At 39.3% G+C, this 22448-nt stretch overlaps 1 protein-coding gene across 3 annotated transcripts in view; it reads right to left on the bottom strand.

Moving 5' to 3' along the window:
* COL6A5 (collagen type VI alpha 5 chain) overlaps positions 1-20474 on the bottom strand; it is a 130539-nt gene extending 110065 nt beyond the window's left edge. For 2 of the 3 annotated variants that reach the window (XM_046676902.1, XM_046676911.1), the window contains exon 1: positions 20278-20474. The gene's annotated coding sequence lies outside the window, so the exon portion shown is untranslated. The remainder of the gene's footprint in view (positions 1-20277) is intronic. The other variant, XM_046676918.1, reaches the window with a different exon arrangement.
* Between the last annotated feature and the right edge of the window lie 1974 nt (positions 20475-22448).

The raw sequence follows: 22448 nt of genomic DNA, 5'->3' as shown, positions 1-22448 counted from the left end.
ACTAAAATCTCACTGCAAACTCCATCATACAATAAGTATCTATGGAACATACTCCAGTGCCCGGCACACACTAGGTACACAGTGAATACTCTTTGAAAGAATAAATGCACATGGCATTTCAGAATAAATTATAAAGAAATGAGTTAGAATGAAGTTTAAAGAATAAGATGTAACACCTTTTCATGAAAAGATATCAAAAGGAAACATACAAAAACACTTGACATACTCTAACCACTTCTACAATTTTGATCAAGGGTAGTAGAAAGAAGACTGAGGAATCAGAATTCATAATTCAAATTGTGAGCTCCTTTCTGAGACTTGGTTTCCTATTCTATAAAACAAGAGGGTTGGACTTCAGCTGTAAAATGGCCTCATTTAGTCAATTAGAACCCATTTCTTCTGGGAACATGGGCTCTGCCAAAGATATAAAATGAGTGGGTCCATCCCTCCATGGACCGCTCAGACAAGGCAGTTGCCCTCCCTGCCACAGCACTGGTGGAAACTACAATGGTGCATCTAGAAGTCTCCTCCAGCACAGTTCCCAAGCATCAGAGACTTTTATTTTTCAAGTATTATTAATTGCATTTCAACCACCTCGTCCATAAGCTTCTTACACACCGGATTTTTTTTAACAAACATCCCCGGAGAGAAGAACGTCTTGCTATGTTTCTAATACTTTCTAATACTTCCATTTGCCAAAACTTCACAAGGCCTGTTATATCTACATACAAAAGAATGATTGCTATGGTCACGATGATTGACCCAAGGAGGAGCACTTGACCTAGACCATCAGCGTCAATAAGCGTTAGACTGTATATAGGCTATTGCTAGACATATTGGGAAGGAGAGGTTCTCTTGCTGAGGTGGGAGATAAGTCTGCAGCTTCAGGGGTCATCTTGCCACCGTGAAGGAGAACCCCAAGATCAAGAGAGACGTTTGTGATGACACCAACACCTTGATCAGCAGACAAATCCTGGGACTTTTTTACATATCTCAGCCAATAAGACCCATTTTGTGCTTGAGCTAGTTTGATAATTTATAAGCAAAGGAATCCTTAACAACATGCACTCGGTAACCTTTGAAGATGCCTGGATACCAGATCCACCAGGAAATCAAGATTGGGGCCTCCATGATGATTCCTTCTTGCTGTAACTTTGAAAAACCATACTCTCTAGAGAGCTCTCAAATTCCCAGTCTCTCTGGAGTTGACCAAACACCATGGTATCCACACTGTTTCTCCCTCTGCCCCAAACTTGAACAGTTCTTTTCTTATGCACAAATTCAAATGCCAACTACACTTCAAGACCTGCCTGGCCTGCCTCCTGACTACTGCAGCTGCATCCACCTTACATGTTCTCATCTGCCCCAAACACTGTCTATACCACTGTTTCTCAACAGCTCATGTGTATATTTTATTATCTGTATTGTTTATTTCTGTGTATATGTTTGGTTGACCCAACTTTAGCATAAGTTTTGAGAAAAGGGACCATGTTCTACTTCATTCTACTTCAGGGTTCTCCTAATACAATGCAAAGCAAGTAAACACTTGCTAAACTTAATTAAAAGGATACAGTAGGTTAGGGGGTAAGTGCGAAGTCAGGTGTGTAGAGTGTGATCCCAATTCTTAAAAGATATCAAATATATTTATGTATAGGATGTACTGTTGAGGAGGTTTTTAGTTAATTCTTAAATTAAAAATTATTTTTTCCTGAGTAAAGCAAACAAAAATAGAGGGAAAAAAAATCCACAAATATGTGACGCAATTTCCCAGAACAGTACCAATTCATGACTGTTGTCCTAGTATAACAATTACCAGCACCTTCTCCCTTAAAGGTGTCCCAGGACTTCCAGTTTCCAATCTGGCTTGTTAGGAGCTTGGAAGTCATCACTGTCCTAACAAGTAAAAAGTCGAGCAAACTGAAAATCAACAACTTTTCTTACATCTATTCAAGATGTGAGGTCACAAGGCAAACCACTACTCCCAAAATTGGAGAGACAGATGTGTGGAAACAGAGAATACAACTTACCACTACAGGAACCTATGTTTCTGTACCAGAAACCAGGGCTGGGGTAGAGGAGCCTGACCTGTAATTGACAAATTGCTAGAGGCTCTGTGTGGACAAATCTGAGAGTTAAAAACTCCAGGGGAGGGTCCAGGATCAGGGTGGTGCCCATACTTTTGTAAGTTTTACCTCCAGTAATTCTACCAAGTTCTCACAGTGAGGATCTGAGAAAAACACACCTGTGCTTCCAACAGGGGGAGGGGAAAAGTAACCATTTTGACATACTCCAGAGAGCTCTGTTCTTAAGAAGATCTGCCCTCAGGAGAAACTATTTTGCCAGAGCCTAATTAAACCGGGGGAAGGAAAATACCTAACTCCAGCCCCCTGTAGCCATCCTGTCCTGCCTAAGAGGGTAAAAAGCACATGAGAAGCACTTGTGAAATTTACAGCCCAGGAGCACAGGCTCTCTAAAAGACTGAGGCCTAATCATAGGACTATACTTCCCTTCCCTCCTTATCCTCACATCACTAAAAACTTATCTATTGCAGTTTCTTTTATCCATTATATCATATCCAGCTTTCAACAAAAAATTATAAGGCATGCTAACATACAAAAACCAGTTTGAAAAGACAGATCAAGCATCAGAATCAGACTCAGATAAAGCAAGGATGTTGGAATTATCAAATCTGGAAGTTAAAGTAACTATAATTAATATGCTAAGGGCTCTAATGGAAAAAGTAGATGATATGCAAGAACAGATGGGTAATGTAAACAGAGAGATGGAAATTCCAAGAAAAAATCACAGAGAAATGCAAGAGGTCAAAAACACTGTTACAGAAATGAAGAATGTCTTTAACAGGCTCGTTAGCAGACTGGACACAGCTGAAGAAAGAATCTCTGAGCTTGAGGACATGTAGATATGAAACTACAAAAACTGAGAAGGAAAGGAAAGAAAAGACTGAAAAATTGCAACAGAAGAATATGCAGGAACTGTGGGACAACTACAAAGAGTGTAACATACTCATAATGGGAATACCAGAAGAAGAAGAAAGAGAGAAAGGAACAGAAGAAATATTTGAAATAATAATGACTGAAAATTTCCCCCCAATTAATGTCAGACACCAAACACATATCCAGGAAGCTCAGAGAACACCAAGCAGGATAAGTGCCCAACCCACCACTCCCCAAAAAAACTATACCTAGGCTTATCATATTCAAAATTCAGAAAATCAAAGATAAAAAATCTTGAAAGAAGTCAGAGGGGAAAAAACACCTTATCTATAGAGGAGCAAAGATAAGAATTAGATTTGACTTCTCCTCAGCAACTATGCATGCAAGAAGAGAGAGGCGTGGAATATTTACAGTTTTCAGAGAGAAAAACACCAACCTGAAATTCTGCATTCTGTGAAATTATCCTTCAAGACTGAAGAAAGAATAAAGACTTTCTCAGAAAAACAAAAATGGAGAGAATGTGTCACCATGAGACCTGCCTTGCAAGAAATGTTAAAAGAAGTTCTTTAGAGAGAAGGAAGATAACATAGGTTAGAAACTTGGTTAGAATCTATACAAAGATTCAAATTTTAATGGTGCCCAGGATTTGTTTTAATCAGATATAGTAAGATGCACACACACAAAAATGATCATCATGAAGAAAAAGTTCTTATTTTACTCACAGTTCCCTAGAAACAGGAGGCATGCATGCCATGCAGGGCCACACAGAGAAGAACCGAGGCAAGATGAGCAAGCAGAGAGAGAGAGGAACTGTGGGTGGAGCCTTTCTTGTGGTTTATCTTGGAAGAAATGAGTGAGGTAAGGTAAACAAGTTAGGCAGACTTAGAATTGGATAGTCTGAATAATGTCAGTGGGCTCTGGGCTGTAGGGGTGGCCCCTTGTTATCTAGCACCCAGTCCTGAGATGTTTAGAAAGGGGGATAGTGCCCCAGAGTTCAAAAGCCCAATAAGAGGAGGCAGGTGGGAGTATGGACTCAGGTTTGGTTGGTCTACATATTAAAGGAGTGCTTGCAAGCAAATCCTTTACTGTCTCTAGGAATTAGCTAATCATGGTGAGAGGCAGTCCCTCCCTTCAGCAAGGCTCCAGATGCCAGAATATCAAGAACACAGAAAATTTAAAAATATAGCTAAACAAGAGTATTAGAGAAGGAATAAGCGAAGTTAAAATAAAAACTGTTATTTGTCTTATTCTTAATTGATCTAAGACACAACATTTTGTTCAAAATAACAACAACGATGTGTCTGATGATTATAGCTTATACACAAGTGAAATGAATGACAGCAATGATACAAGGAACAAGAGGATGAATCAGGGATATATGGTTATTATAAGGTAATTGCAGTACCCATGAAGTGATACAGTGTTATTTGAAAGTGGATTTGGAGTAGTTGTAAATGCACATTACAAATTTTAGGACAACCACTAAAAAAGTGGGGAAAAAAGAAGGATAATTGATATGCTAAGAAAGGAGAGAAATAGTCATATAAAATTCTCAATTAAAATATCAAAAGGCAGAAAAAGAATAGAAGACAAAAATAAGAACAAAGAACAAGAGTGACAAATAGAAAACTAACAAATATAGTAGATATATTAATCCAACTATGTTAGTAATCACTTTAAATGTCAGTGATCTAACTACATCTATTAAAAGATACATTGTTGAGTGGATCAAAAAACAACACCCAACTATATGTTGTTGAAGCCTACTTTAAATATAGAGACACATATAGATTAAAAGTAGACAAATAGAGAAAGATATACCACACTAACGCTAATCAAAAGAAAACTGGAGTACTATATTAATTTCAGAAAAATCAGACTTCAGAACAAGGAAAGTTATCAGGGATAAAGAGAGGCATTACATAATGATAAAGGGGTCAATGCTCCAAAAAGACATAGCAATCCTTAGTGTGTATGCACCTAACAACAGAGCACCAATATAACTGAGGCAGGGAGGAGACATCAGCATCATGACAGAGTGAGTTCTCCCATAAACTCTCCCCTCAAAGATACAGCAAAAAGGACATTCATATTCCAACAGAGGACATCCACACAACACAAAACACATCTGACTGACCCACGAAGTCATACATCCAAAGGTGGAGGTGCTGGAGCCCCTTCCCAAGGAAGTGGAACAAGGTAAGAAAATGCTTCTCTTCCTCACTGAAGGAAAGCAGCCCAGGGAGTGCACACCACCTCCAGGAGGAAAGTGGAGGAGGGGAGGGAAAAGCAGCCCTCTGTGGAAACTCCACAGATCTCTGAGGTCCCTCACAGCTCAGAATAAAGCCCTCCACAGAAAGGACTAGCTATCGCAGGGGTGTCTTCATCAACCAAACACCCCAGGAAAGCAGATAGCAAAGGCAGAGCGAGAAGCCCACAAGACCATGCAAGAGAAGAAAGTGCCCCTCCCCCACACTCAGAGCCACAGCCCAGCACCTTGGAGCTGTGCCCACAGATCCCAGTGGGCTCAAAATACGCATCTCTTGTACCCCCCCCCCACCCAGAGGGGAAAAGTGGAAGTGGCAAACAAAGACTATTACAATGCAAAAGTAAAAATCCATGCCATCGGGCAGTATGGAAAAGTACATTAAATCTCCAGACCAGAAGGAAAATGACAAGTACCAGAAATTAACCATGAAGACACAGAAATCTATAACCTAAATGACAGAGAATTCCAAGTACCTATCAGTGAAAAACTCAATGAGTTGAAAGAGAATGCAGATAGACAATACAATGAGTTTATGAGCTACTTCACAAAAGAGATTGAAACTATAAAGAATAATAATCAGACTAACAATAATCAGAATTATTGGAGACGAAAAACACAATGGATGAGACAAAGAAGAAAACAGATTCCCTGAACAGCAGAGGTGATAACATCAAGGAACAATCAGCATAATTGAGGATAAAAACATAGAAATGCCTCAGAAGGAGAACTAGAGAGAACTAAGACTAAGAAGAAATGAAGAAAGTCTCTGAGAAATATCCAACTCAATTAGGAAATGCAACATAAGAATTACAGGTATTCCAGAGGGAGAAGAGAAGGAGAATGAAGTAGAAAGTGTGTTCAAAGAAATAATATCACATAACTTTCCAAACCTGGGGAAAGAGATGTGAAAGTGGCCATCAGATTTCCTAACTATGTCAATGAAAAAGGACCTACTGCAAGGCATATAGCAGTGAAGCTGGCAAAAGTCAATGACAAAGAAAAAACACTAAGGGCAGCAAGGCAGAAGAAAGTAACTTACAAAGGAACCCCTATCAAGCTTTCAGCGAATTTCTCAGTAGAAACCTTACAGACTAGAAGACAGTGGAATGATATATCCAAATCTTTCAAAGACAAAGACTTTTAGGCAAGAATACTCTATCCAGCAAAAATATCCTTCAGATTTGATAGAGAAACAAAAACTTTCCCAGACAAACAAAAGCTAAGGGAGTTCATTGCCACAAGACCCCTCCTACAAGAAATCCTAAACAAGGCCCTCATACCTGAAAAGAAAATAAGAAAGTTGTTACAAATCTGTAAGCATTGAGATGAATAGGCAGACAAAATCAGAAAATTGGAGCTATCCATCAGGACAGGTTAGCAAATACTCAGATAAAACATTTAAGGTAAAGGGACAGAAAATGCAAAAAACAAAGACAATCTTGTCATTTTAACCACAAATTCACAACACAAGACAAAATAAGATGTGACAAAAACAACTTAGGAAGGGAAGAGGAAAGGGACTGAACTGGTTTAGTCTGAGAAAATGAGGTCATCAGAAATTGGACTATCTCATCTATGAGATTTTTCATATAAACTTCACGATAACCACTAAACAAATACATAGCACAGAGAGACAAATAATAAATAAGGATAAAACTAATAAAACCAGTGTAGAAATCTACCCAACTGAATTGGTAGTCTGAAATGCACATGACGAGAAACAAAGGAAATGCAGGAGAATCAGAAAACAAGCAATAAAATGGCAGCATTAAGCTCTCATATATCAATAATCACCCTCAATATAAAGGGATTGAAGATCCAATAAAAAGACACAGAGTGGCAAGATGGATTAAAGAACAAGACCCAATAATATGCTGCCTCCAGGAAACACATCTCAGCTCCAACGACAAACACAGGCTCAGAATGAAGGGATGGAAGATGATACTCCAAGCTAATGGCAAACAAAAGACAGCAGGTGTTGCAATACTTAGACAAAGTAGACCTCAAAATAAGACAGGTAAAGAGAGACAAAGAGGGGCAGTATATAATGATAGAAGGGACACTCCACCAAGAAAACATAACACTTACAAATGTCTATGCACCCAAAACAGGAGCACCAAAGTACAGAAAGCAACTATTAGCAACCCTAAAATGAGATGTTAACAAGAAAAAAAATAATAGTAGGGGACCTCAACACTCCATTCACATAAATGGATAGCTCAACCAAACAGAAAGTCAACAAGGAAACAGTGGAATTAAATGAAAAGTTAGACCAGATGGACTTAATAGATATATATATAGAACACTCCATCCCAAAACAGCAGAATACACATCATCTCAAGTGTGCATGGAACATTCTAAAGGATAGACCATATGTTGAGAAATAAAGCAAGCCTCAATAAATTTAAGAAGATTGAAATAATAACAAGCATCTTTTCTGACCACAATGCTACGAAACTACAAATCAACTACAAGAAAAAAGCTGAGAAAAGGACAAAGATATGGAGACTGAACAACCAATAGATTAATTAATAAATCAAAGGAGAAATAAAAAAATATCTGGAGACAAACGAGAATGATAACATACCATACCAACTCATATGAGGTGCAGCAAAAGTGATACTAACAGGGAAATTCATTGCAATACAGGCTTACCTTAACAAACAAGAAAAATCCCAAATAAGCAATCTCAAACTGCACCTAACTGAATTAGAAAAAGAACAAACAAGGCCCAAAGTCAGCAGAAGGAGGGAAATAACAAAAATCAGAGCAGAAATAACTGTAATTGAAAAAAAAAAAGAGACAGTAGAAAGAATCAATGAAATGAAGAGCTAGTTCTTTGATAAGATAAACAAAATTGACAAAACCCTAGCCAGACTTACAAGGAAAAAGAGGGAGAAAACTCAAACAAATAAAATTAGAAATGAAAGAAGAGAAATTACAATGGATACCACAGAAATACAAATGATTATAAGAGAATACTATGAAAAGCTGTATGCCAACAAATTGGACAATCTAGAAGAAATGGATAAATTCTTAGACTCTTACAACCTCCCAAAGCTGAATCAAGAAGAAACAGAGAATCTGAATAGACCAATCACAAGTAAAGAGATTGAAACAGTAATCAAAAACATTCCCCCCAAAAAAGGCCAGGTGCGGACAGCTTCCCTGGAGAAGTCTACCAAATGTTCAAAGAAGATCTAATACCTATCCTTCTCAAACTATTGCAAAAAATTAGGGAAGACAGGACACTTCCTAACACATTCTATGAGGCTAACATCACTCTGATACCAAAGCCTGACAAAGACAACACATAAAAGGAAAACTACAGGCCAATATCACTGGTGAACAGATGCAAAAGTCCTCAGTAATATATTGGCAATGTGAATACAGAAATACATTAAAAAGATCATACACTATGATCAAGTGGGATTTATACCAGGGACACAGGGATGGTTCAGCATCCACAAATCAATCAGTGTGATATACCACATTAACAAAAGGAAGAATGAAAAGCACATGATCATCTCAATAGACTCAGAGAAAGGATTTGACAAGATCCAACTGGCATTCATGATAAAAACTCTTAACAAAATGGGGATAGAAGGAAACTACCTCAACATAATAAAGGCTATATATGACAAACCTACAGCCACCATCATGCTCAATGGGGAAAAACTGAAAGCCATCCCTCTGAGAAGAGGAATAAGACAAAGGTGCCCACTCTCACCACTCTTATTCAACATTGTACTGGAGGTTTGGGGAAGAGCAATTAGGCAGGAAAAAGGAATTAAAGAAATACAAATAGGAAATGAAGAAGTGACACTCTCATTGTTTGCAGATGACATGATCTTATATATATAGAAAACCCTAAAGAATCCATTGGAAAACTATTAGAATTAATCAACAACTACAGTAAAGTGGCAGGGTACAAAATCCACTTACAAAAATCAGTTGCATTTCTATACTGTAATAACAAACTAACAGAAAGAGAACTCAAGAATACAATTCCATTTACAATTGCAACAAAAAGAATAAAATATCTACGAATAAATTTAACCAAGAAGGTGAAAGACCTATACAATGAAAACTATAGGACATTACTGAAAGAAATGGAGATATTCCATGCACATGGATCAGAAGAATAAACATAGTTAACATGTCCATACTACCCAAATCAATCTACAGATTCAGTGTAATCCCAATCAGAATACCAATGACATTCTTCACAGAAATAGAGCAAAGAATCCTAAAATTCATATGGGGCAACAAAAGACCCCAAATAGCTAAAGTAATCCTGAGAAAAAAAGAAGAAAGCTGGAGGGGCTGGCTCGGTGGTGCAGGGGTTAAGTTTGCACCTTCCGCTTCAGTGGCCCAGGGTTCACTGGTTCGGATCCCAAGTGTGGAGCTATGCACTGCTTGTCAAGCCATACTGTGGCAGGTGTCCCACATATAAAGTAGAGGAAGATGGGCACAGATGTTAGCTCAGGGCCATTCTTCCTCAGCAAAAAGAGGAGGATTGGCAGCAGATGTTAGCTCAGGGCTAATCTTCCTCAAAAAAAAAATAGAAAGAAAGCTGGAGGCATCACAATCCGTGACTTCAAAATGTACTACAAAGCTGCAGTAATCAGCATGGCAGTGGCACAAAAACAGACATACAGATCAATGGAACAGAATTAAAAGAAATAAAACCACACATCTATGGACAGCTAATCTTTGACAAAGGATCCAAGAACATACAATGGAGAAAGGAAATTCTCTTCAATAAATCCTGTTGGGAAAACTGGGCAGCCACATGCAAAAGAATGAAAGAAGACCGTTATCTTATGCCATACACAAAAATAGACTGAAAATGGATCAAAGACTTGAAGGTAAGACAGGAAACCATAAAACTTCTAGAAGAAAATATAGGTAGTACACTCTTTGATATCCATCTTAAAAGGATCTTCTTGAATACCATGTCTTCTTGGACAAGGGAAACAAAAGAAAAACTAAACAAGTGGGACTTCATCAGACTAAACAGCTTCTGCAAGGCAAAGGAAACTAGGATCAAAACAAAAAGACAACCCACCAACTTGGAGAAAATATTTGCAAATCTTATATTTGACAAAGGGTTAATCTCCATAAGAACTCACACAACTGAACAACAACAAAACCCGACCAAAACATGGGTAAAGTATATGAACAGACCTTTCTCCAGAGAAGATATACAGATGGCCACTAGGCACATGAAAAGATGTTCAACATCATTAATCATTAGGGAAATGCAAATGAAAACTACACTAAGATAGCACCTTACACTCATTAAAATGGCTATAATCACTAAGACAATGAACAACAAGTGTTGGAGAGGGTGTGGATCAAAGGGAACACTCATACACTGCTTATGGGAATGCAAACAAGTGCAGCCTCTATGGAAAACAGATTGGAGATTTCTCAAAAAACTTAAAATGGAAATACCATATGGCCCAGCTATCCCACTACTTGGTATCTATCCAAACATCTTGAAATCAACAATTAAAAGCAACTTATGTACCCCTATGTTCATTGCAGCATTATTCACAACAGCCAAGCCATGGAAGCAACCCAAGTGCCCATCAACGGATGATTGGATAAAAAAGATGTGGTATGTATACACAATGGAATACTACTCAGCCATAAAAAAGACAAAATCATCCCATTTGCAACAATATGGACGGACCTGGAGGATATTATGTTAAGTGAAATAAGCCAGATGGAGAAAGACAAACACCAGATAATTTCACTTGTATGTGGAAGATAAACATACTCATGAACAAACACAACAGTTCAGTGCTTACTGGGGGAAGGAAGCTGGGAGGTGGGTACAGGGGGTGAAGGGGAGTACCTATATGGTGATGGACAAGTAATAATGTACAGCTGAAATCTCACAATGTTGTGAACTATTATGAACTCCAAAAAAAAGTGAGGCAAAAACCAAAGAACTACAAGAAGAAACAGATGAATCCACTATTATAGTTGAAGACTTTAACACCCCTCTATCAGAAATGGGCAGATCCAGCAGGCAGAAAATCAGTAAGAACATAGTTGAACTCAATAGCACTGTCAATCAAATGGATATAACTGACATCTACAGAATACTTCATCCAACCATAGAAAAATACATGTTCTTCTCAAGCTCACATGTAACACTTACCAAGGTAGACCACATTTTACTTTATTTTATTTTTGAGGAAGATTAGCCCTGAACTAACATCCACCACAAATCCTCCTCTTTTTGCTGAGGAAGACTGGCCCTGAGCTAACATCTGTGCCCATCTTTCTCTACTTTGTACGTGGGACGCCCGCCACAGCATGGCTCAACAAGTGGTGCATAGGACCACACCCAGGATCTGAACCAGTGAACCCCAGGCTGCTGAAGCGGAATGTGTGAACTTAACTGCTGTGCCACTGGGCCAGTCCACATTTTGACCTATAAAACACACCTTAACAAATTTAAAGGAATAGAAATTATACAATGTCTCCTCTAAGACCACAGTGGGATTAAACTAGAAATTAATAATAGGAAGATGGCTGGAAAAATCCCAAAATACTTGGAGATTAAACAACAAACTTCTAAACAGCACATGGGTCAAATAGAAATCTCAAAAGAAATTTTAAAATATTTAAAACTAAATGAAAATTTAAAAACAACTTATCAAAATTTGTAGGATACAGCAAAAGTAGTACTTAGAGGGAAATCTATAGCATTGAATGCATATATCAGAAAAGCAGAAAAATTTAAATTCAATCATCTAAACATCATCTAAGCATCCGCCTTAGGAAAATTTTTAAAAGAAGAGAAAATTAAATCCAAAGTAAGCAGCAGAAAAGAAAAAATAAAAATGGAGCAGAAATCAATGACATTGAAAACAGGAAATCAATAGAGAAAAGCAATAAAACCAGAAGCTGATTCTTTGAAAAGATCAATAAAATTGATAAGCCTCTAGCCAGGCTAACTAAGAAAAAAAGCGGGGACATCAGAAAGGAAATACGGGACATCACTCTAGATCCCATGGACATTAAAAGGATGATCAAGGAATACTATGAACAACTCCACGCTCACAAGTTTGATAACCTAGGTGAAGTGGACAGATTTTTGAAACACAATGTGCCAAAACTCACACAAGAAGAAATAGACAATCTGAATAGACCTACATCTATTAAAGAAATTAAATTAATACCCTTACAAAACAGAATGCACCAGAGTCAGATAGGTTTACTGGCGAATTATACCAGATACTTAAGGAAAAATGATAGCAATTCTCTACAATCTCCTCTAGAAAACAGAAGCAAAGAGAATACTTCCTAAATCATTCTATCAGGCCAGGATTACCCTTTTGTCAAAATCAGACAAAGATTACAAGAAAAAGAAAACTAGAGACCAATGTCCTTATGAAGATAAATGTAAAAATCCTCCAAAAGAATGTCATCAAATCAAAGCCAACAATGTATAAAAAGAATTATACACCATGACCAAGTGGTATTTATTCCAGGTATGTAAGGCTGGTTCAACATTCAAAAACCAATTTATGTAATCCATCACATCAACAGGCTACAGAAGAAAAGTTACATGATCATATCAACAGAAGCAGAAAAAGCATTCAACAAAATCCAACACTCATTCATGATTTATAAAAAAAATTCTTGGCAAACTAAGAATGGGGGGAACTTCTTCAACATGATAAACAGCATCTACAGAAAACCTACAACTAGAGTCCAGCCCAGTGGCATGGTAGTTAAGTTCGTGTGCTCCACTTCGGTGGCCCATGGTTCGCAGGTTCAGATCCTGGGCATGGACCTATGCACTGCTCATCAAGCCATGTGTGGTGGCGTCCCACATACAAAAATAGAGAAAGATTGGCACAGATATTAGCTCAGGGCCAATCTTTCTCACACACACAAAAAACAACAGAAAATTTACAGCTAACGTCATACTGAATGGTGAGAAACTAGATGCCTTCTCACTAAGATCAAGAACAAGGCAAGTATGTTGCCTCTCACCCCTCCTTTTCAACATTGTACTGGAAGTCCTAGTTAATGAAATAAGACACAAAAAGGTTATAAAAGGCACACAGATTGCCAAGGAAGAAACACGGCTAGCTTTGTTTGCAGATGATCTGATTACATATGTAGAAAATTCCAGAGAATTAGCAAAAAAACCTCCTGGAACTAAGTGATCATACTATCATTATGTGACCTTTGATTATAGTTTGTGCCATCACTAGAATGTAAACTCCATCAGAGAAGGACATTTGCTTTGGCTCATTGTTGTATCCACAGTCTTTACCAGTACCTGGTCAATAGTTAGCACTCAATAACTATTGGTTAAAAAAAAATCTTCCTCCTTTTTGCTTGAGGAAGATTAGCCCTGAGCTAACATCTGTGCTGATCTTCCTCTATTTTGTATGTGGGACGCCTCCACAGCAAGGCTGATGAGTGGAGTAAGTCTATGCTTGGATCTAAACCTGTGAACCTGGGCCGCCAAAGGGAAACACGCAGCGCTTTTAACCACTTGGCCACAGGGCCGGCCCCCTGGATTCAGCTTTGTGTGTGTGTGTGCGTGTGTGTGGGAGGAAGATTGGCCCTGAGCTAACATCTGTTGCCAACCTTCCTGTTTTTGCCTGAGGAAGATTGTTGCTGAGCTAACATCATGTGCCCATCTTCCTCTATTTTATGTGGGATCCCACCACAGTGTGGCTTGACAAGCAATGCCAGGTCAGCACCTGGGATCCAAACCCATGAACCCTGGGCTGCTGAAGTGGAGCATGCGAATTTAACCACTACACCACCAGGTTGGCCCCTAGATTCAGCTTTTTAATACCATCTAAGAATCTTTTTCTTTTAAAAGATGAATGTAACTATTTTTATTTTATATTATAAACTATATGTTTGGGCTTACTTCTCTTAACTCTATTTTATATACTATCCTTTACTTTTCCCTACTGTTTCTTTTGTTTAACTTTTTTCCTTATCATCTGCTTTCTTATTTTCTATTTCCTCTCCATTAATCATTAATTTGGAAGAATATATATCAGGTTTTTTTACTTAAAATAAACTAAGTAAAATTATTTGTAAATAAAGTGTTTTAATGTATATTTCTAAATTCATCAATTTTAGAAATGAAACAATATTTATGATGACCCATGAAAGATGAGAAAATTAGTTGGCTTACATCTCCTTCCTCTTCTTTAATTTTTTGTTTGCATTTATGGGGGCAAGGGGAGTCTCCCCATCTATTATCATGAAATTATCTTTTATACTTTAGGTTTTTTATACTGTAGCTTTTCTTTCAAGAATTATAATTCTTGCTTTGTGATCACAATGCCATGGTTATTTAAATTTTATTTCTAAGTTTAAACAGAATTAATGGGCCCTGTAAGTCCATATACATTCTTGGGTTCTTTATTCTAATTCTTCTATGTGCCACCTAAAGTGACCAGATCAGCATTGTCCAATAGAAATAGAACACAAGCCACACATGTAATTTTAAATTTTTTAGTAGCCACATTAGCAAAGAAATAAGTGAAATTAATTAAATAATATATTTTATTTAACCCAATATCTGCAAACTACTATAATTTCAATGTGTAATCAATATATAAATGATTAGTGAGACACTTTGCATTCTTTTTTTCATACTAAGTCCTCGAAATCTGTGTGTTTTACTCGTATAGCACATCTCAACTCAGACCAGTCACATTTCAAGTGCCACATATGGTGAGTGGCTACATACTGGACAGCACAGCTATAGATCCTGGTACACACAGAAAATGACAGCGTTCTTTATGTCCTTAGCCCAAAGCCTTCCACCCCACAGCCCCAGGCTAAGGAGACCAATGTCTCAGCACATCCATAGTCCTTACGAGGCACACCAATTAGAAAGCGCTGGCTGGATGACTTTTAGGAAGTGGTTAATTAAGACAGTGTTTCTCAAGTTTTAATATACACAGGAATTACCCGGGCTTCTTGTTAACATGCAGGCTCTGAGTCAGTAGCTCTGGAGTGAGCCCTGAGATTCTGCATTTTTAACAAGCTCCTAGAGGATGCTGGTCCTCAGAAAGCACTTGAGCAGCAAGGGATGAGGTTATATATACTGAGGTTTGGCCTCACTGAGAATGTCTTCCTGATACCTTTTCAATTGGCCACATAGAGGAACCTAAATCAGTGCTCTCTAATAGAAATATAACACAAGGCAAATATAGAATGTGGCTAGGGAATTCTCAGGTTTCATTTCTTTCATTTCCTCTCTAAGCTCTGTGTCATTGAGTCATTGCCTTCTGTTTTCTGATGTTGCTGAGATAATTTATACAGCCTAATTTATTTTATTTTTCTTACTGGATAGTTTATCTTTCATTCTGAATAACACCATATTAATCTTGATTTATTTTTTGTCTTTCCCTCTGGAACGTGATGAGACTTTTAATCTGCTAATTCAGATGTTCTTTTACTTTGGGAAAATTTTTATCTAATTCCATATTTTTTTCATATTTTAGTCTCAAATTGAGAAATATCACATGGGACAAGTTCATTTAGTGTATTATGGTTCCTTTTTATTTCGCCCAAAGCTATTTTCAAATCAACAATGCATCTTGATTAATGATTGTCTAGGATCAAAGAAATACAATATGTTTTATATTTATTTGCAGTTCCTTTTGTTCTATCTCTTTTTTTTTTCAGAAAGTCTACATATCCTATGCTGTCTCTCTATTGTTTGTTTTCCATCACTATTATTCCTTATAACCATTTTTCTCTCTTTGTCTTTGTCCTCTGCAATCTATGAGATTTCTCCCAAAGCTTTCCTCTAAATCAAAACTCAGTTTTCCACAAGGTTGGTTTACATCTAGCTGCTTCTAATTTGGGTTTTGATTTTGTAATGGTTTTATTTTCCTTCTGTGCTTTCCTTGGCTTTGCCTTTTGTTATCTCTTGCATTTCTTTGAGACCTTTAACCTATGTTCTCTAATGCCTTAGAATTTAGAGTAATTTTATTCTGTTTCCAGGAATTCTGAATCTTTGTTTTGCATATAACAGATGCTTCCTTTTTTATTGGAAGCCTTTTTGCATAAGGCCCATACTGGTGCTTTGGGTTTTCTGTGCACCCTTTGAAGGTTTGTTGGGCGTGGGGATGGGGGAGGAAAGTTGAAGCAGCAGGGATCCAACAGGAGTTGGTCCTACACATTTCACATTCATAGTTCTCAACTAGTTTGTAGTATATTGGTACTAAGAATAGACATTTTCCTCTCATTATACTTTTTAGCTGCTTGTTACTAGTTTATAAAAAAGCTATAGATTTTTTTCTGGATTTATTTTATAGTCAGCTGTCTTAATTAACTCAATTAATTTTCATCGATTCTCTTAGCTATGGTCTATCTGGAACAGCAAGCACTTACGTATTTCTTATTATGTGCCAGTCACTATTCTTTGTTCTTTGTCATTACAACATCTCTATGAGTTGAGTCTTACTTTTCGCCCATGAGACAGAAGAAGAAAGTGATGTTAAGTATTCCACCCAAGTTCACACAGCTAGTAAGTGATAAAATGCTGATTTGAGCCCAGGTAGGTGGGCTCTTAAGTCATTACACTGTTTGCAAAATTTGACTATGTTATCTCTCTCTTTCCAATTTTTTTCCTTACCTTATTGCAATGGTTAAAATGAAGTATGCAAAGTATCTTCATCCTCTCATTTCTTCTACAACCTGCCCCCTCTCCATTAAGGAGATAGACCGATTAAGGGCATCAGAAAAGCTAAAGTCTACAGTAGCTCTATACTAACTGGGCCTGTACTCTTGGGCAAGGGTTTAATAATTCTAAGCCTCAACTTTCTCACCAATGAAGTGGTAATAAACACAACTACTTTTTTGTTCCCTCTCAGAATTACCGTGAGATTTAAATATAATCATTTTTGTAAATTGCTTCAAGACCTAGACAGAGATATCATTATTACTACAATTTCATACCCAGAGTCTTTCTATTTCAGGGGCCTGTCTGCTCCACTTGAACATCCTCAAGCCAACCAGTTGCCTAGAAACTTGTTATTATCACGTTTTTCTCTACCACCTTCCACTCCCCAATGCACACACATGTCCGAACCACTACCCATCACAACTGTTGTCACTTGCCAGTCTCCAAAGAACCATTCTTGTCCTTCATCCCTATTGCAGAGACTTCTAGTTGCCTACCCACTGTCCAATATTCCCTCTTTCTTTATCAACAGACCCTCTATATCGATGGATGGGGCAATGTGCACACGGCTATAAAAAAAATTTCCAAACCTCCTTTGCAGCTAAGGTTAGCCAATGAAATATACACAGAAGGTGAAAGACCCAGCAGAAAAGTACGCCTTTGTGCACTATAATTATGCCCATACCACTGACAAAAAGACTGAGGCTCAGAGAGGTAGTACAGCTTGCCCCAAAACTTGCAGTCTCATTGACGGCAAAGATGATGTTTTTTCCACTGAACTACACTGCCTTTATAAAGCCCTCATTCGACTATTCTGGTCTCTTCATGTCCCTTATTATCTTAGTTAACCATGCAGAGGGAGAAGGCTCAAGATGTTATCTGGACCCATCAAATAATGTGGAATTTACAATGGCCGTTCAGAGAACAAGTCTTGAATTACAGTATGCCCCCAAAGAGTTCCTTGAAGGATCAGAATTCAAACAGGTCAGAGGAATCTAGGACAGTACCATAGGGCAGTGGGGATTGACAGCAGTGACAAAAATGCTGGCAACTGCCACACGTACCACCAGCTAGCGCTTCCTCATAAGGTAGACATGTAGCTTGTTTGGATCTTAGGTCCTGGCTTTGCCCAGTGCCCACATCCTCCTCCTCGGCACTTGCTCAGAGAAGACCTGAATCTGACATCCTACAAGATTGATCCTACAGGGGCATCCTCAAAGCAAACTGCAATGCCATGAAAAGCACACATCTCAAGGGAATTCCTGTCCCCTACTGCCGCAGCTAGAGGGTTCTGGGTAAATGTTCCAGGGTTAAAAATTCTTCCCTTTTGGAAGGTGATTTGAACTTGAAGGAGGAAAATCATAATATAAAATACCATGAAAATAAGACATATGTTGTAAATCTTATACCCTGTTATAGGAGGATGCTGAGTATATGCTCTTTAAATACTTAGAAACAAGCTCTGTGTGCACACATGATTCAAGATAGGAAATATTTACAGTGACAAACTTTATTTTCACAGACTCATGACATTCTTAGCAATGGCTTCAATTTTACCAACATTTCCAAAGTTGTTTTCAAACAGAAGTTAGTCTTTAAAATCCATGAACAAACCATTTAGATGTCTTAACTTAAAACATGCATATATAATTAAATATATGCTCATTATATTCAGTATTTCCTCTGCTTTAACATATTAATAAAGATCCAACATTGTAACCGTACAGCAGGTAGGGAACTCCAGGGATCTGCTTTGAAATAATGCTGGAGAGTGCCACATCAAAACCACACATCCTGCATCCACCCACTGAAGAGAGGGGAAAACTGAGAAACATCCACAGCATTTGCCACAGAGTCTCAGAATAAGTCAATAGTGGATTTTGACTAAATATTTAAATTAAGCCACTAAAGGAGACGAGGAATAACAAAAAACACAACTGATAGAAAATCATGCATAGAACCTTCATCATCAAATATCTCATGTGTGAGGTTCTCAGCAGCGGTGAAGAGCCTGCGTCATCAGCAGGAATGGTTCAGAACCTTGGAGAATGGAAAATTGCATCATTTGGATCTACACGGCATGCATATTTGTTTCTAAGGGGTTTTCCCATAGCAACCGATTTCTTCTCAGCGTTTGTTATGCGGCAGCTAGTGCTGGCACTGGACTCATCAGAGAAGATGACAAATTGTCTTTCTCACTTTGATTCATAAGAAATCTCAGGATCCCAGGCCAGCGGTGTCGGAGGGGTTAAATTCACCCGCTCGCTTCGGTGAGCGGTTTCCCGGGTTGGGATCCTGGGCGTGGACATGGCACCGCTCATCAGGCCATATTGAGGCAGCGTCCCACATGCCATAACTAGAGGGACACACAACTAAAAATATACAACTATATACTGGGAGGATTCAGGGAGAAAAAAGCAGAAAAAAAAGAAATTTCAGAATCCCTATTTATTCTACTCATAAAATGTATCAAGTAAATTTTAATACAAAGATTAAAAAATACGTCTAGTCAATGTGAATTTTTCTTAGGGATTTTTGTTCAGAACTCACAAAGTAAATACATCTCTTCCAAAATATTGAATCTGGCATTCTGGGTTAACAACAATAACAAAAAATTAACTTCAGAAGGAACATTTAAATAACAAAACCCAAAATAAATGTGAGGTACCGCAAATTACAAAGATCTGGTTAAAGAAATAATATGGCACCAGTTCGGAGATTCCAAGAGCATGTGACTCCCTCCCTCCCTTTGAAAGAACCTTGCTTGGAGCCTTGTACATAGTGGAAACTCAAAAACGTTTGCTAAAGCCATGAGTGTTGTTTTGAGGAAATCTGGACCATCACAGTTCACAGTCTGCAACAGAATAGCAATTCCCACAAACCATGAGTGTTTCTGTATCTGAACATACCCCAGTATCTAATGCCAAGCGTCGGACTACACGACCTCTAAAGCAGTGGTTATCTACCTCGAGCTCCATCACAGTCCAGTGGAGGGCTTGTTAAAACACACCTTCCCGGGCCCCACTCCCAGAGATTCTGGTTCAGCAGCTCTAAGGTGAAGCCCATGAATTTGCTTTTCGAACAAGGTCTTAATGGATGGTGATAGTGCTAGTCCTTGGGCTACATTTCGAATAGCACTGCTCTATCGTCTTTCCAATTCTAACAGTCTAGCCTTTAAGAGCCTTGTCTCAACCATTTGCAAAAGTCCTTACAGCCCAGAATTTTAGTGCATCCTACCTCCTACCGGTACAAAATCACCGGCAGGGTAATAGCCTCTTCACACCTGCATATCTCTGCCCTCAGCGCCATCCTCCGCCCGCCTCTGGTCCCAAGCCCCGGCACTTCCCACTCACCGAACTCTCCCCGGGTTTGGGGACGCTCAGAACCCTGGAGCCCGCGCCCAGCTCTTCAGAGAGCGCCCTGCCCGCGCGCCTCGGCTGGCGGGGCCTCGCCGCAGCCGCAGGTGGCCCGAGGAGCGCGCCCGGGGCTCTCTTAAGCCGGCACTGCCCCTTGACCTGCGCCTGGCTCTCCCCTGCGGCCTGGGGCTTTCAACTCCCTGCGGTTTTTCTGAGTGTCCCGGGACGCTCCAGCTGCCTGTTGGCTTTGTGCACAGCGGCTTGCAGCCAATTTCAGGGAAGCCGTGGGCCGCCAAAGGAATTTGAGAAAGCGGAGTTTCTCAGAAACCGAGGGCAACTGTGATGTGCTGGCTGCGCAGCCGAGGTTACTGCTGCTGCTTGGGCTGAGGACTCGTCATGTAGCTCCAAGGGTTTTCTCAGCGGTTTCCGCAGACCCAGCCTACGGAGAACCAGAGAAAATTCCCAAAGTGGGGCAATCCTGTGGGAAGCGGGAGGTGGGGCGCAGAGAGAGCACCTATGCTAAGGGCAGGTAGCCGTTCTCTCCAGCAGCGTCCACGAAGGGCAGGGTTGGCCAATGGAGGAGGCAACGAAACTGAAGATGTAATTTAGCATATAGATCACCTGGAAGAACTCAGGAAGCATTGCCCGTTCTTAGACGAATGGCTCACCTTTTATGTTTGTTTCATTTTCAGGGACATGAGATTGTCGATGAAAACGTGTTCCTAGCTTGCGCAGTTGAATTCAGTCTATCACTGTACCGCTTCAGCTTCTTCAGGCTGCCAGTGAAGAGATGCTGAATTGATGAAAGTCTATTAAAAGGCACAGAGGAAACAGGAGAGATGGGAGCTCCCCCTTGCCCAGCAAAGGCCCCCCGGGCACCAGGCTCTGGGTTCTGGGACTGCTTCTGAGGAAGTTAATTAGCGAGTTTCCAAGTATGTCTCCGAAGGAATGAGGTTGCAAGGATGGAGAGAAGGAAGTTGAATGAGGGCTGTCAGGGCTTTTTCCTTTTATTATTATTTTTAACAAAGAGAACATAAATATGTATAAACTAATAACTGGTTTTCTGTTTGTTTTTGATTAATAAGGGGGAAAATGGTTTTCCTCAGAAGACTGGGTTTGCTCTAAGCCAAAGGTGTCCTGGACTTCCAGGATCCACTTGGTACAGTCAGGATTACAGGGCGTTCTGCACAGAACACCCTGAAATCTTGAATTTGAAGACAGTTCTGTTCAATTTTGGGAAGATGCCTCAGCCTGAACCACGGGCCTCAGAGCCCTGAAACCTGCCTCGCCTGGCTTCTCAATCCTGAGGTTTGCCTTTTGTGTATGTGTTGGGGGTGGAGAGGTATGCTGTGGGTGTCACCTGGCACCACCCACCAGAACTGTTCTGATTGTCAAACATGACCCTCCTCAACAATCCCCCAGGAGAAGTAATGAGTACCACCAGCACAACCCAATAAAAGCAGAATGGTGGGAGGAGATGGGGGGCCATGCGCTTTGTACATCACAGTGGTGGCAGATCAGAATTTGCCATCCAAAAATGTATCTCTTTGGCTTGACTATTTTTAAGAACAGAAACAAACTTTGGACCCCGCCCCACAATGGCCTAAAAGAATTAGAAATAGAAGGGTTTCTATTTTTATTATAGAATTATAAATATTATAGAACATTAAATATTCTATATTTATTTTATTTCTATTTAAGCTTCCTTCCAGGAAGAAGCTAATACCACAGAATAACTGTAATGTAGCGTAAAAAGTGTCTCTCAGGTCACAGTCTGTAGGTGGCCCATTTACGTCTCCATCTCCATGTAAATTGCCTCCCTCCCCCTTGAAGTCTCAAATCACTACCCCCAACACCCTCCTTTGTCTTTAGCTGAAGATGATATTTAAGATGAGAGCCTCTGCCATTTTGGTGAGTTACCCAGTTTCCTGGGTTTCTCCCAAGTATACAGGTTATAAAGCTTTGTTTGATTTTCTTCTGTTATTCTGTCTCGTGTAAACTTAATTCATAGCCCAGCCAGAAGGACCTAGAGTGGGCAGAGGAAATGTTCTTCTTCCTCTACAGTTTGGCCACTTGGACAGAGAAAACTTCACTGGCTGGACACTGCTTGCTCCTGGACATCTGCAGTGGAGAGATCCTGAACCCCTGACAAGAGCCAACAGGAGGCA

This window comes from Equus quagga, chromosome 1, assembly GCF_021613505.1.
Source record: "Equus quagga isolate Etosha38 chromosome 1, UCLA_HA_Equagga_1.0, whole genome shotgun sequence".
Taxonomy (NCBI): domain Eukaryota; kingdom Metazoa; phylum Chordata; class Mammalia; order Perissodactyla; family Equidae; genus Equus; species Equus quagga.
The sequence above is the reverse complement of the archived record's forward strand: the minus strand, read 5'-3'. Positions and strand labels throughout refer to the sequence as shown.